This window comes from Heterocephalus glaber, unplaced genomic scaffold (assembly GCF_053883595.1).
Source record: "Heterocephalus glaber isolate CG9 unplaced genomic scaffold, H.glaber_assembly_v1.0 deba00001497, whole genome shotgun sequence".
Taxonomy (NCBI): Eukaryota; Metazoa; Chordata; class Mammalia; order Rodentia; family Bathyergidae; genus Heterocephalus; species Heterocephalus glaber.
In genome coordinates, this window is record NW_028258320.1 from 1,719,592 (window position 1) to 1,736,609 (window position 17,018).

General features: G+C 37.8%; 1 protein-coding gene and 1 pseudogene across 3 annotated transcripts in view; one reads left to right on the forward strand and one right to left on the reverse strand.

The window, feature by feature from the left end:
* The window catches only part of Zfand3 (zinc finger AN1-type containing 3), a 308,517-nt gene that overhangs the window by 26,138 nt on the left and 265,361 nt on the right, over positions 1–17,018 (forward strand). The gene's annotated exons all lie outside the window — the stretch shown is intronic.
* Positions 7,844–8,265, reverse strand: LOC101701110 (small ribosomal subunit protein eS26 pseudogene; annotated as a pseudogene).

Genomic DNA, 17,018 nt, shown 5'->3' on the forward strand with positions numbered 1-17,018 from the left:
AAAGACCTCTTCCCCTAAAAGCAAAAACAAAACGCTCAGTATATTTATTTAGGAAAAACTAGGTGAAGTATGAGGCAGAATGAGAGAGCAGTTACTGATACTAATTTATATTGTTTTAGTCACAATACAAGTTGTGTTAGTATGACATAAGAGGAAAGAATGTTTTAGAATTATTTTGAAAAATCAGTTCAGAGTTAAAGTTAGGATTTTTCTGATATTTTGAAAATATCACCCATTTTCTATAAATGTTCTTCAGTGTATTTAGCTATGTGAATGGTTTATTCTGACTTTAGGGAATTTTAAGCATTTTCACATTAGAACTGTATAATCAAAAATAGTAGTGGGGCTGGGGATTTAGCTCAGTGGTGCTGTTGGCTGCCTTGCAAGAGCAATGTCCCAAGTTTGATCCCCAGTACCTGGGGGGGGAAAAAAGGATAATTTTGATTTATAGATAAGCTCTTATTAAAATATAATTATATACTGTTATGTAAGTGGTACATGTTAATGTTAAATGTTTAATGACAAATATATACAGATACATTTTTAAATTGTTTAAAATTACATTGATACATTTTAATTTTATCATGTTTGTTAACATATAATGGCAACTTGCTGTTGATTTCTTTTACATTATCCCTGAGCAGGTAGGTGAGGGTGAAGCTCTTTTTATAGCTTTCGTTTTATGATAAGGGAACTGACCAGAAAGGCTCCGGCTGCATTTGGGCAGTGGCTGGGTCTGCAAACATGAACAACTTGCTATGTTTTAACCCAGAAAGATTAGAAAGTTTGTTCTTGAGCTTCTAGCTCAGAATTAGACACATTTGAAGCGTTGATGGTATTTGGTTTAGCTGAAAGTTTAGGATTATCATTTCTAGTTATGAAAGGCATTGAAAATTTTGGGGTATAGCTATAAGATAGCATTACTATTTTTTTAAAGATAGCATTATTGAATATAAAAAGTAAATTTCAATTACTTTGTGCCTTTATTTTTTTGCTTAACTTTCTAATATTTAGATACAGCTTACCATAAATTTCATCTTATTAAAGTGTTTAGAGGGGTTTTTCTTTTAGTCTCTTTACCATCTACTGCCTAGTTCTGGAAAATTTCATCACCTTATAAAGAAATCTTGATTTGTATGTAGTGGTGCATGCCTATAATCCCAGGGTTCTGGGAGGCTGAGGCAGGAGGATTGCAAGGTCGAGCCTAGCCTGGGCACTTAGCAACTTAGGAAGACAAGAAAAAGGGTAGGGATGTAGCTCTGTATGAAGGTCTTGGGTTCATTTCCCAGTATTGAAAAAAAAAATCTGTACCTAGTAGTAGTCACTTCACATCCTCTCTCTCCCCCTAGCTCCTGCCAACCATGAATGAATTTTCTCTTTCTATAGATTTATCAGTTCTGGATATTTCATATACACGTAATTATACAATATACATATACATTTATATATACAATATATGGCCATTTATGCCTGTTTTTTTCACTTAGTGTGTTTTTAAGGCTCTTCGGTATTGTAGAATGTGTCAGTACTTTACTTTTTTATGGCCAAATAATATTCCATTGGATGAATACCACATTTAGTTTATCAGTTGATAAGTTTTGGTTTCTTTTCACATTTTGGTTATATTGAACATTACTGTTATGGACAGTGTTATTTGTGTGCAGGCTTTTGATTTTTTTTTAAAAAAGCACGTTTTCAATTCTCTTAGATGTGTACTGAAAAGGAGAATTGCTGATAATGCTGTATTTAACTTTTCTGAGGAATTGCCAGATTGTATTTCTGAGTGACTCCATTATTTTACGTTCCTGTCAGCAGTGTACGAAAGACTCTAGTTTTTCTGCTTGCTTGCCATTGTGATTATACCCATTGTTGTGGTTGTGAAGTGGTATCTTATGTTTTGATTTGCATTTTCCTAATGACTGATGATGTCAAATATTTCTTCATATGCCTTTCAGTGTGTATCTTTTTTGGAAATTGCCCATTCACATCCTTTGCAATTTGTTTTTTGGTGCTTGGCATCAAACCTAGGGCCTTGCACATGCTAGACAAGTACCCTCTCTGAGCTATACTGCTAGCATTGCAAAAATTTTAAATTGGGCTATACCATCTTTTTATTATTGTTGGAAAAGTTCTTTTATATGTATTCTGGATGCAAGGTTCCTTATCAGATGCATGATCTGTAAATATTTTCTCCAATTTTGGAGGGTTTTTTTTTTTTTTTTTGGGTACTGGGGATCGAACTTGGGTCCTTGCGCTTGCACAGCAGGTGGCGGAACCACTGAGCTAAATCCCCGGCCCACTAATTTTGGAGTTTAAAAAAAAAACATTTTTAGGGCTGGAGATTTAGCTCAGTGGTTCCGCCACCTGCTGTGCAAGCGCAAGGACCAGAGTCCGATCCCCGGCACCAAAAAAAAAAAAAAGAAAGTTAAAAAAAACATTTTTAGGTATACCCTTTAAAGCAATTAAAAAGTTACTAGTTTCAGTGAAGTCTAATTTATCTCATTTATTTATTTGGTTTTGGTTGTTTGTGCCCTTGGTCTTTCTTATCTAAGACAGTTTTACCTACTCCAAGGCCACAAGGGTTTCCTCTTGTGCCTTACTTGGATCCATGGGAATCCAGGCCCCCATGGAGAGCATTATTCGCAGGTGAGACTCAGGTCCTCTGTGTGAAATGGTGTAGTGCTTCCCCAACTGTATTCTTCTTTAACAAGTTTTTGGGACTATTTTAGGCTCTTTGCACTTAGGAACTTTTCTCTTCAGTGATACATCTATTGAGGAGGTCGTGAGCTTTTTGTCCTTTAATCTATCAATATGTGATGTATTATTTTTGGTGCTAAATCAGTCTCATAATCTGGAATAACTGTCCACTTTTGGTTTTGATATACGATCTTTTTTTTCGTGTGCTACTGGACTTGGTTTGCTAGTATTTTGTTGAGGATTTTTGTACTGTGTTTGGAGGTTATCCTGATCTAGCTTTTCTTTTTGGTAATGTTTTTGGTTTTGGTGTCGGGGTAACACTGATTCAGATTTAGTTGGATGTTACTTCTACTTTTTGGGAAGATTTTAAAGAGTTGGCATTAGTTCTTTAATGGTTTGGTACAATTAATTAGTGAAACTCTCTGTGCCTTGGCTTTTCTGTGTGGAAAGTTTTAAAATTACTAGTTCAGTCTCTTTTCTGGTAGGGTCTATTCAGATCTTTAATTTTTTCTTGGCAGTTTGTTAGTGTGAGGACATTTTCCATTTCTTCTAAGTTACCTGACTTGTTGGCATATACTGTGGTTGTTTATAGTTTTCCAAACTATATAGATATTATACAGCTGCAAGGTTGGTAGTGATGCTTATTTTTTCATTCCTAGTTTAGTATTTTGAATCTTCTATTTTTTTCTGGCTAATAAAAGTTTATCGGTTTCGTTGATCATTTTAGTGACATCCCGCTCCCTCATCACTTACTGAGGAATGAACCCAGGGCCCTTTGTACTGAGCTGCCTTCCTAGGCCTTTTTATTTTGAGACAGGGTCTTGCTAAGTTGCCCAGGTCAGGTTTGAGGTTGGGATCCTTCTGCCTAAACCTCTCAGAGCACTGGGATTACAGGCGTGCGCCACCACACCCACCTCAACCAACTTTTGATTTCATTTATTTTCTTTATTATTTTTCATTTTCCATATCATTAATTTTTGCTCAGATCTATTATTTCTTTTCTGGTTTTGTTTTAGTTTCCCCTTTCTCATGTTTTAAAGTGGAAGTTTAGGTTATTCAACTGAAATCTTTTTTTAATATGAGCATTTACAGACCAAATGTAATTAAAGTTTTCTCTAAGCACTGCTTTAATTTTATCCCATAAGTTTTGGTATATTTTCATTTGTCTTGGAATATTGTCTGATTTCCTTTGTGATTACTTCATTACTTCAATCTTTTTTTAAGTATTACTTTAGATATGCATTAGGCTGAAAGCAGTGATAATTGCTGCCATTTACTGAGTGCCAGTCACTTTATATATGCTGTTTTCCCTAATCCTCATAGTAGTTGTATGGTCCTTGAACTCCAATGCTTTTACTGTTTTACAGACATGGAAACTGGGACTTAGTCATTTGGCTAAGGTTTTACATAGCAGGTCATTGGCAGGAATAATGCTTCAGAATTTAACATTCTTCCCACCAGACTATGTGTCTGCTCTAAACTATTTGGAAATAATGATTCTTCTAAACAGTAGATTAGATGTATTCATTTTCATAATCTGGAGGAAGTAGCAGGTAACTGGATTGCATTTAATACTTTCTGTAGTCTGTTCATATATAGTGTCATCTTTTCTTGCATTTAAACATTTCAGGTTAAGCCCTGCACTGCCCCTCCTTAAATGTTAACAAGGAGTTTGTCCCAGCTTGGCTTTTAAATGTGTTTTATCAGAGCCCTACTGAATTTTGTATTCACATTCTGATAGGAAAGATGGTTGTCTGCACAGTTTATCCTTTCTTTCTTTGTCTCACTATGTAGTACAGACCGACCTTGAACCCACTGTGTAGCCAAGACTAGTCTTGAACTCACAGCACTCTTCCAGCCTCAACCTCCTGAGTCCTGTGATTACAGGCGTATACCACCACTCCTGACTAAATCTTGTTTTAGATCGAAGAACAAAGGTTTAAACATTCTCATGTTTATTTTTTCTGCACAGTTGAATTGCTTGTTGGGACAGTGAAAGAAGAGCCTCTGTTGGTCCTTTGAAAATTTAGCCAAAGAATTTAGCATGTTTCATGTTTCGTGTTTCATTCCGATTACTTGTGTCCTTTACAGTTTATAATGATGGTGAGCACTTTGTGACTAATCAGTAATACTGAATGATGAAAACCGTGGTGTAAGTTTTGATCATACTCCTTTTTCCCCTTTTTTGTTGCTTCTTTTATTCAGAATGTGTGGTAAATGTAAACTTTGACTGGAAACTTTTCTCTCCCCTCAGTCCTTCCTTAGAAAAGAATGTGTGGGGGTTGTGAAGTGTCCTTAAGTATATCTCAGCATTTTGCAGGTGACCTTGTCTTCCGGTATTATGCTATTTCTCATTTGAATAAATAATGTTACAGTTTTGCTTTATCTACTAGTTGTAGGAAATGGGGAGAAATTCACTAAACAGTAAGATCTTAATGCAAGCTTCTAGGTGTTGACAGTGATACTCTTGGGGTTTTGTCTGAAATGTACAGGATAATTCATTTGCTGGTACCTATTTGAATCAAGGTCTTTTAAATTGCTTAACAGTGTTACAAACCTTGAATTGCAGTAGGTATTGCACTCTCATAAGAAGGGCAGTAAGCCATTATACTCAGTGGCATTTGTGTCCTCTGTTATTTTGTGTATTTGAATATGGATGAAACAAAAAGATCTATTCAGTAAATTGGGAGTAGTAGTTTTTGACTGACATGAATATCCATTTGAGTCAATACTAATAACTGTGGGTCAAGCATTTGTACTGAGAAATTCTCTCATATTGCCTCAATTCCTTTATAGTAGTAATTTGCTTAAATAATTTTTCCCTTATTTATTTAGTAACAGTAGTTTTGAGAATTTGTTAGTATCATCATGGAAACATAATATATTACAATTGTGTAAAATTTTTATCATTTTCAAAATGCTTTGGTGTGTATTTCACATTTATCCTCCCAACCCTGTATAAGCAGGACAGATAACTGAATTTTGCAAATGAGAAAACCAGGTGGCTTGGTGGGTGCCTGTAGTCCTAGCTATTCAGGAGGCTGAGGCAGAAGGATAGATGGGTCCAGGAGTTTGGGGGCAACATAATAAGACCATGTCAAAACAGAAACAAAACAGCTGGCTGCTTCACACACAGCTGCCTTCACAGGGTTGGTATTATTTTTTAAGATATCACTTATTGTTTGGAAAGTAAAGATTTGATACGTTGCTTTTGAAAATCAGAGATTCCTTTTTTCTTTTGGTACCGGGGATTGAACTCAGGACCTTGCACTTGCGAGGCAGGTGGAGGAACCACTGAGCTAAATCCCTGGCCCTAAAAGTGTTTTTAATTTTGAAAGAAGGTCTCATTAAGCTGCCCAGGCTGGCCTGGAACTTGTGGTCCTTCTTCCTCAGTCTCCTTAGTAGCTGGTATTACAGTGAGGGACAGCCGTGCCTGGCAATGAAGTTCCATTTATAGACAGTGGAAAACACAGTCATTGCTCACTGCATTTTGATAAGTGTGTTTATCTGTGTGTCTCAGTATATGGGCTTCTAGAACATGATGCCTTAGACTGGCTAATTTGTACACAGTAGAAATTTGTCGATCACAGTTGTGAAGGTGGGGAAATCCAGAATCAAGGTACCCACAGAATCAGTGTCTGATGAGGTCCCATTCTTCATAGATGGTGCCTGATTGCTGCATCCTCATGTGATGGAAGGACCTGGGGAAGTCTCTTCAGCCTCATGTATAAAAGTACTCATGTCATTCATGAGGGCAGAGGCTTCATGACTTTATTATTTCCCAAAAGGCGCCACCTCTTAATACTTATCCCATTGAGTATCAGGTTCCAACATGAGTTTAGGGGGATAGGAATATTCAGACTACAGTACCGTGTTCCAAACCTCTATCTAAAGTATATACTGATGGTTCCAAGCCATGTTATGCATTATCTCACTCCACGCCTAGTCACTCTGTCCCCTACTTTCTTCCCAGGGAACTATGTTCTGATTTTCTTTCCACAGGTTAATACTGCCTGTTTTGAAAATCATATTAAAGAAATTATATGTACTCATTTGTGTACAACTTCTCTGACAAGGATGCTTTTGATATTCCTCAATGTTGTGTGTATTAGAAGTTAGTTCTTTTTTATTGTATATTCTAAAATTGTATTCTCTTGTGTAAATATGCCATCATTTTATCTGTTCTCCTGCTTGTCCTGTGTATAGACATCCAGATTTGCTTTTTCTTATTTCTTTTTAAAAAATTCTTTCATTGGTACATTTTAGATATACAATACGTTTACATTTATCATTGGGTATTTGTACCTGTACATGATGTATCTTGGTTCTTATTTTTTTCCCCATTACCTGTGCACCTTTCACCCCCTCCACCCTTCTCTATTGACATAGATTTTGTTTCCATTTTTTTTCTTCTCATAATTTTTCCTTTCCCTTCTTCCATTTTCCCTTCCCCTCTCGCCACCCCTACACCTTTGGACCTTTTCCTAGTTCAAATTATCAGTTATACATTTTAATCCTTATTTACACTTTCAGTTTCTCACACTTAGAGAAACTATTTGGTATTTACACACGTGTGTCCTATTTATTTCACTTAAGAGTATGGCCTCAATATGCATGCATTTAGCTATAAATGTCTCTAGTTTCTTGTTCTTTATGGCTGAGTAGTACACCATTTTATAAAAAAACCACATCTCTGCAAGTGCAAGGACCCGAGTTCGATCCTTGGTACCAAACAAACAAACAAACAAAAAAACCCCACATCTTCTTTATCCAGTTTCCAGTTGATGGGCGCTTGGGCTGTTTCCAAGCTTTAGCTATTACAAACTGTGCCGCTATAAACATGGGTGCACATATATCGCTGTGGTGTGATTCTTTTAATTCTTTGGGGAAGATATCCAGCAGGGGAATAGCTGGGTCAAATGGGACCTGTAGCCCCAGTTTTTTGAGGTATCTCCATACTGATTTCCACAGTGGTTGCATCAGTCTGCACTCCCACCAACAATGGAGAAGGGTTCCTTTCTCCCCACAACTCCACCATCCTTTGTTGTTTGTTGATTTCTTGATAGCAGCCATTCTTTGTGGGGTGAGGTGGAATCTCAGTGTTGTTTTCATCTGCATCTTTTTTTTTTTTTTTAAAAATATAACATCCATTTTATTAGTTTATTCCCTCTGCCCAGAGAAGACTTTTCTTCAGTCCATTAAAACCCAAGTCCTTACATGGGCTTTGGTGGGGGTCGTGGGGCAGCACCAGCAGGTCTAAACTGGGGCGGAGGTGTTCGGTCCTTCCGGGCTTCACGAGATCGATTCCTGACCACCTTGCTGTGAATGGCACAACTCACACAGAAATGCAGCTTCACATAGAGCTTGGGAAGCACATAAGAGTCGAAGACACTTGCTTCGGAAATGTCCCTGATGGCGGCGGCGGCCTCTACTATGTTTCAAATGACGAACTTCTTAATGGCCTTATCCTTGGGCATGCACCGGGCGCAGTTCGTGTAATGAATAGGCTGCACATGGCTGTGGCCCTTTTTAGCACGACCGTTGTTCCTTCTTTTTTTGGTCATCTTGGAAGGGAGGACCCGAAAAGTTCATCTGCATCTCTTGAATGACCAGTGTGATGTTGAACATTTTTTCATATATTTATTTGCTGCTTTTACTTCTTTGTCTGAGAAATGTCTATTTATTTCAGATGCCCATTTTTGAATTGGGTCTTTGAATTTGGGGGGTTTGATTTTTTTCAGTTCTTTATATATTCTAGATAGTAATTCTTTGTCTGAGGTACAGCTGCTAAAAATTTTTTCCCACATTGTAGGTTGTCTCTTAGCTCTGTTGGTGGTTTCTTTTGTAGTGCAGAGGCTTTTTAATAAGCTGAGATCCCAGTTGTTGATTCTTTGTGCTAGTTCCCGTGCTACTGAGGTTTTGTTCATAAAGTCTTTTCCTATGTCAGTGTCTTCAAGAGTTCTACCTAACTTATCTTCCAGCAAGTTTAGTGTTTCTGTCTTAATATTTAGATCTTTAATCCACTTCAATCTTAGTTTAGTGGATGGTGTGATAGGTATATGGGTCCAGTTTTAATCTTTGGCAGGTTGAAATCCAGTTTTTCCAACACCATTTATTAAATGGGCTGTCTTTCCTCCAATGAGGGTGGTTGGCTCCTTTGTCAAAGATGAGGTGGCTGAGTATGTCTGAAGTTGTTTCTGTATCTTCTAATCTATTCCACTGATCCTCGGGTCTGTTTCTTTGCCAATACCATGCTGTTTTTATCATAGTAGCTTTGTAGTATATTTTCAAGTTGGGGATTGTGATACCCCCAGCCATGTCTCTGTTGGCTAGAATTGCTTTTGCTATTCTAGGTCACTTCTGGTTCCAAATGAATTTTTGGATTGTTTTCTCTAGTTCTGTGAAGTATACTGTTGGAATTTCAATCGGCATTGCATTAAATTTATGTAGCAGTTTCAGAAGTATGGCCATTTTCACTATATTGGCTCTTCCTACCCAGGAGCAAGGCATGTCTTTCCATTTTCTTATATCCTCCTCGATCTCCTTTTTCAGAGTGCTATAGTTTTCAGTGTAGAGATCTTTTGCTTCCTTGTTAGGTTGATCCCTAGATATTTCATTTTTTTGGATGCTTTTGTAGAAGGAATTGTTTCCTGAATTTCTCTCTGTGAGTCTGCTGTTTGTGTACAAGAAGACTATTGTTTTTTGAGTGTTGACCTTATATCCAGCTACTCTACTGAATCTGTCAATTAGGTGTAGAAGTCTTTTGGCTGGGTTTTTTGGGTCTTCTATGTGAAGTATCATATCATCAGCAAATAATGACAGTTTAACTTCTTCCTTTCCTATCTTTATTCCTTTTATGTCTTTCTCTTGTCTAATTGCTGTGGCTAATGTTTCCAGAACTATATTGAACAGGAGTGGTGATAGTGGGCTTCCTTGTCTTGTTCCTGATTTTAGTGTGAAAGTTTTCAGTTTTTGACCATTTAGTATGATGTTGGCTGTTGGTTTTTCATAAATAGCCTTACAGATTTGATTTTTCATAATAACTGATAATTGTGCAGGAGTCACTTGTCAGCAAACATTTTTGCCTAACATCAAGGAATAGTCTAAGATGTAAGATACACTGGCGTTTTCTTAAATTCATATTCTAGCTTTCCTTTTTTTATCTCATTTTGGTTTTAGATACCCAGTACTGTAGTTTGGGACTACCCTGACCCCATGATCACTTCATTTCCAAACTATCCAACCTTTATGTATTGCTTTCTATGTAGTAGGGGTTGATCTTTTAATTTTTTTTATTTTTTCGGACACTATATAGGGTAGGTTGACCTTGCACTCATTATTTAGCCCAGGCTATCTGCAGACTTGCAGTAATCTTCCTGAATTGGTAATCTTCCTGAATTGTTCTCCCAAGTGCTGGGATTATAGGTGTTCACCATCATGCCCAGCTAAATTTTTTGTGTGAAGGGGGCGCTTGGGGATTGAATTCAGGGCCTTGAGAATGCTAGTTAAATGCTCTGCTCCTGGTCTTTCCAGTCTTAATCCCTTAAACCTGATGAGTTTTGACTGTTAAGGTGATCTCCCCTCCCCAAGCTGGAGTGTTGTCTGTCCTTACTTGTAGTCCAGTATGGTAAAATTTTGCTTGTCTCTGTGAAGCTGAAGGCAGCACTGAGAACTAATATGAGAACTTTAGTTTTGGGAGCTATATTGTCCACTATATTTCCATTCAGGGATCCGTATATTTGTTTGATGATTAGAGACTGGTTTTGTGAATTATTCCATGTTTCCCTCATTTGAAAACTTTTAATATACCCAAATGTCGTTAGTAAATGAGACCTCTTTTCCTGAGTCAGACATGTTACAGTATAGCCTTTTTAATATTCCAACCCAGTAGTAATTTTCTGCCATCAATCCTTACTTTTTTTACCCCCTCCAAAACCCCACAAAAAGTAAAAAAAATTTTTTTTGAACATTTCCCTAAAGTTAGTATAAAGATGTCGAACTAGTGTTGAATATAGGATCATTTCTTTTTTTTTTTTTGGTACCGGGGATCAAACTCAGAACCTGTGCTTTCGAGGCAGGCTGTGGAGCTAAATCCCTGAGTTAAATCCCCCTAGGATCATTTCTTAAACTTTGCATGTTATACTGCTTTGAACCTAACTTGGCATGATTCCGTATCCTCTGTTCTACTTTTTAAGTTGCTATATATTAATATGCGACTGTATTAGATCCTTTAGTCATTTTTCAACTAATTTCTTTTATGTTTTCTGTCTAAATTTGCTTAATGTTTATCTAGTTTGTGTAGACCTTTCTGATTTAATAGTTCATTTTGTATCTTAATTTGTGTATTAACATTTTCTTTTTTTTTGGTACCCGGGATTGAACTCAGGACCTTGTAGTTGAGAGACAGGCGCGATTCCGCTAAGCTAAATCCCTGGCCTGTATATTAACATTTTCTATCAGGGCTGGAAGCTAAATTGGACTGTTAGGGCTAATAAAGGGAAAGATTTGAACCTCAGGTCATACGATTATAATAACTGATGTTTTGGGAAAAACATTGATAGTTGGAACCTATTGCATCTTTGTTTCTATCCTGTTAGGAAATCTGTTGTTAAACTAAGGGTTGAGAAGGGCTCTTGGAAGTACTTCTAGCTATAATGGATTCTCAACACTTAACGACAAATCTTGTGATATTTTAAAGTCTTTGATTTTAAAGCCTTGTCATTTTTAAAGCCTTACAGCCTTTCCTTATGTTCTTTTTCTTTCAGTTTATATTTTTTACTTGACATTAATAAACAGTGTTTTAAATTTCATCTTTTCCGTCTCTGTCTCCTGGTGAAGTTTCTTAGGAGCTAGGATTTACACTAAAGACGCAAGACTAGAGCTGTAGATGATTTATGAAAACTTGGATAAAAAAGGGAAGAAGTACTTTTCTTTTTTGCCCTAAATCTTTCTGACTTGATTTGCTACTTCTCTCTTTCATATTTCACCCGACCATTTTGTCAGTTTTCTTGGAATTGGGGTTTGACAGAGGCCTCGAGAGGAGCACCATAGAGAATGGTTTTATTGTGCTTGACAGTATCTGACTTATGTACAAGTCCCCTTTTCTTATTAAGAACTGTGATAGGGGCCGGGGATTTAGCTCAGTGGTTTCGCCGCCTGCTACGCAAGCACAAAGACCTGAGTTCGATTCCTGGTACCAAAAAAAAAAAAACTGTGATAACTTGCAACATATAAGATAATGATTTTTAAACTGGAGCCTGGTGGTGCACACCTATAATCCTAGCTACTCAGGAGGCTGAGGCAGGAGAATTGCATGTTTGAGACCAGTGTGGGCAATTTAGCAGAGTTGGTCTCAAAATAAAAAGGGCTGGGGATGTAGCCCAGTGGTAGAGCACTTGCCTAGCATGTGTGAGTCCCTGGGTTTAATCCCAGGGGGGAGAGAATTGTTTTTATTTTTAAAATTTTTTTTATTTTTGGTACTGGGGATCGAACTCGGGACCTTGAGCTTGCAAGGCAGGTGCCAGAACTACTGCGCTAAATCCCCGGTCTGAGAATTGTTTTTAAAGCAGGATGCTTAAGTTATTAAGACAGCAGACTATACTACCCCCTTAGTTGTTAGCCACCTTCCTGTTATCATAACAAATACCTGAGATAATCACCTTATAAAGAGAAAAGATTTATTTTGGCTCACAGTATTTAGAGATTTCATTCCATAGTCAGTTGGCTCCATAGCTTTTATGTCTGTGGTAAGGCAGCACATAATGGCTCTAGCACGAGGTGGAGCAAAACCACTAAAGTCATGGCCAGGGAGTGAAGAGAGGGAGAAGGGGCTAAGGTCCCACAGTCCTCTTCAAGGGTATGTCTCCAGGGACCCGAGACCTTCCACTAGCCCCACCTCTTACTGATTCCACATTCTCCCAGCAGCACCATCCTAGGGAACAAACCTTTAATGCATGGGCCTTTGGGAGACATTTAAGAGCTGAGCTATAGCACTCACAGACTTGCAAGGGTGGACTTGTCCCTTCCCTGTACTCAGCCCCTTCTAACCATAACTTCTTAGATAATGTTTGTAAAGTGCTTTGGGAAATGATGAAATGGGTTGAAACCATCTGGGTTCATAACTTTTCCTGTTCTTGAGGTTGTCTTTTAAGATGCTTATCCTTTAGAGAGCTAAAAAACTAACAGTGAAGCTTTTCTTTACCTGGTTAGATTGTAAAACTGAAAACTGTTTTTGGGATTTGTCTTAGAATGTACACTACCCTTCATCTTGGGATGTATGGACTGTTTTCCCATATCTGTGTCTTTGTTCTTGCAGTTTGCTTTATGTCTCTTTTCCCATATTCAGGCCCTGGTTAAATACCTATATAACTTTTCCTGATTCCACAGGACACTCATGTTGGCTTTCATTGGTTCCTTTTATAGCATTGACTTAACGTATATGTGTCTGAGTTCATTGTAAGCTGTTGGAGGCTTCAGACCATTTTAGTCATCTTTCTTACTATATTTTAAATGTGTTGAACTGGATTTATTCCTAGGTATACATTATTCATTATTCCACTACACTTGATTCTTAGAAGCTAGTGTTATTTTTTAAGAAAACCTGGAAAATTGTAATAGAGTCTTAAAGCAATCAAGCACCTAATGGTGGCAGCTCATAGTATTTCTGTAGCACTATATAGTACTGTATTCAAACTCTTTCACATAAACTTAAATGCACATGACTATTCAAGGAGGTCGCAGGTATTTCCTCATCTTAAGAGAAGAATATAGCCGGGCATGGTGGCACATGCCTGTAATTCCAGCACTTGGGAGGCTGACGCAGGAGGATCACTGCAAGTTCAAGGCCAAGGCCAGCCTGAACTACAAAGCAAGACCCTGGCTCCGGAAAAAAAAAAAAAAAAAGAACAAGTATAAAGAGTATGGAATTTGCTGAAGCTCACATAGAAAGAGGTGGAGCTGGAACTCAAATCTAGTATGTTCAGTATCTGAAACAATCCTGTAATTTGTATTTATGGTTTTTATTCAGGTAGGTACTGCTTTGAAAAGAAACAGTATATCTGAAGATATGGAATAGATTGAGAGGTGATAGTTGAATTCTTGTCTTTACTGGAATTCCATTTTTATTTCATTATCCAGGGATTTAGTTTGCAGCAGTTTGATTTATATTACCCATTGGCAATATACTGCTAGTGAAAGTTCAATTTTAATATTTTGAGAATTAAAAAATAACTTCCGTAAAAGTATTTGCCCAAATTAACAAGTGCTAATAAAAGTCTCATCACTCAGTTTTAATACTAGAGTGTTAGAGTGCTGTAGACTCACAGAAAATGATTTGAGTATTTTCTCAGTTCACTATTACAGGGAGCATAATTATAGTACCATTTTAGATGGAGAGAAGTTAAGTCTCTACTACTCTTGAATGTATTACTTGGAAATAGGTCAGCAAACTTCTGCACAGGGCCAGATTTGGCCAATGAATTAAGAATTTTTTTTATACAAATGGCCTTACATTTAAAAAATGTTGAAAAGAATATTTTTATGAGAATTGTATGAAAGTCGAATTTCAGAATCCGTAAAGTTTTATTAGAGTACAGTCTTGTTTGTTCATTTTCTTATTGTTGACAGTTGCTTTTGTGCTCCACTGACAAGAGCTGAGAAGTTGTTAACAGACCATGTGACCTAAGATGCCTGAAATATTTATAGAAAATCTGTGCCAGTTTCTCTGCCTTAGGGGTATTAGTGCTTCTCTCCTGAGGAACTTCCATGAGAAAGGCTGATTACCAATGAGGACTCCTGTTAGATGCTTGTAATATCCTTTGTTTATAGGAGAAGTATATGTAACTGGAGAATTTGTCCCTGTCTTTACTCACTGTCACCTGCCTTTGACAGTTGCAGCTGAGGTTGGGCATTCAAGTTTTATTTTATTCTTACATGCTGAGCTCGACTAGTCCATTTCATTTGGCATTTTGAAAGTCACTTTTAAAATGGCTTACATTGGGATTTGCTTTTGAGATGCTACTAATTGGCTGTTCCAAAATGGATAGATTGAGGCCAAGTAAAGCCTGTAGGTACTTGTCAGGCAGCAGTGAAGTTGAAAATCACCTGCTGTCAACACTAGGGAATTTTATTATCATTTTCAATTTTGAATAAATGAAGACTCATTAGATCCCTGGAACTGGGGCACTGAATGCAGAAACTGGTTATTCTACCTGTGTGGCATATATTCCCTTTGTCTTCATAGCCGTTTAAATTACTCTTTGCTCATCTTTTTCTGGCTTTGGTTAAAAATCCTTTCTCTGTTTTTAATTAGCAAATGCAGAAATAGAACTGCTTGAGTTGTCATAACTTAAACTAGCCACAGAACTTTTAAACTGTAGGGGGAGCTGGCTAGCTTAGTGGCAGAGTTTATCATTGAATTGTGTTTAAAAAAACCAAGAGGGTGCAAGTGCAAGAACCCGAGTTCGATCCCTGGTACCACAAAATAAAAAAAAAAACAAAACAACCAAGAGGGTTGTATTTGTTGCCTTAATGCTGGTAGTTTTGTATTATGTGATGTCACAGATAATTATAGATAGGAGGAAAGAACTGTTGAGGGAGCTTTCAGGTTCTTTAAACTTCTTGTTTGTATGGAACTTTTATAACTTTGATCTAGTTTTGACAAGTGAAGTTCTTCAATATCATGTTTTCTTTTTTTTTTTTTTTGGTACTGGGGATCGAACTCGGGTCCTTGCACTTGCGCAGCAGGCGGTGAAACCACTGAGCTAAATCCCCGGCCCAATATCATGTTTTCTTGCAGAAGTGGAATTTAAGTAAAATTGACTCTTTAGATTTGACAGAAGTCTTAGGCATAACAAGCAATAGTATTGTATTATTTGAGTAATTAAACTGCCTTACAAGTTGAGGTGAAGCAGCAGGTGGTCAGAGATAGAGTGAAGATGGGGGATGAGAGAGATGGTGGGGTAGGGTGCAGAGTGCAAGTGCACCACATTAGAGAGCCAGAGTTCCTCTTTGAATTGGGGTGTGTGTGTTCTTTTCTTTTCTCCCCTCCTCTTTTGTGGCAAGAGGAGAGCTAAGTAATTTATAAACACCTACCTCAGATGAATTGCCTCATTTAATAGTTGGTGCTTGTGCTATTAGTATTTTCCCCACTTTTTTTTTTTTTTTTTTGATACCAGGGATTGAACTCGGGACCTTGGTGCTTGCAAGGCAGGTGGTGGAGCCACTGAGCTAAATCCCCGGCTAGTATTTTGATTTTATTTACAATTTCATCCATTTAAGATGAAAGAGTTGTGATAATAGCTGAAAAATGTCCCGAAGGGCAGCTGATGGACTTATCCTTGGGTTTAAGAGTCTTCTGGGAAGGAGTATGATAAGTAAGGGATGATGAGTATGAAGGAGTAAGGGATGAGAGGAGGCTTTGTGTGTTCTGCCGTTGTCTTCTCTCCTTTGGTACCATGTCGCTGAGCTGTGATCGCCTTCTCTGATGTAGCTCCTCTGTGTTGCCTTCTGCCTGCCCTAGCTGCTGCCACTGCTGCCTTTGCAGGTTTCTGTAAAAGGGCTAGGAGGTTGTATCTGCTCAAGTTGAGCAGTGGATTGTTAGAACATTGGATTCACCCTGGATACATCCCTGGGAGGTTTACTACCAGCAGGGCTTTTGCTTCTCTATGTTAATTTTATCTAAAAAAAAAAGAAGGTAAGAATGAAATGATAGATTGATCAAAACATACTCAGAAGCAAGATAGCTTTCTTTCAGTTGGAGCTCTTTGTAGTCAAGTCAGGAGAGGTTTTTGGAAGAAGTGAGGTTTTTCTATCTGAGGAAGGATAGATTGGGACCAATAGAGCTTGGGAGTGGAATTTTGTGGGAGTCTGTCAGCAACTGTGCTGTTTATTTTGTATCAGACATGGCTGTAGGCACTGGAGGTAGAAAAGTCACTGCTTTTGTGTAACCTGTGTGAGGGTGATGCAGCTAACTGGGAGCAGAGGATATAAAATGAGTACAGTTTAAGAAGTGGAATTATGTCCCCCTTAAAGATGTTTATGATGAGTAGTTTAAATATAAAACCATTGAGGGCCGGGGATTTAGCTCAGTGGTTCTGCCTCCTGCCTTGCAAGAGGAAGGTCCTGCGTTCAATCCCCGGTACCAAAAAAACCCCAAAATTATAAAAAAGTATTGAGAAGATTGTCTCATTGGAAGATCACTGCAGAACTGTAAATTCTTTTTTTTTTTTGATACTGGGGATTGAACTTGGGTCCTTGCGCTTGCGCAGCAGGCGGCAAAACCACTGAGCTAAATCCCCGGCCCTAGAACTGTAAATTCTTGA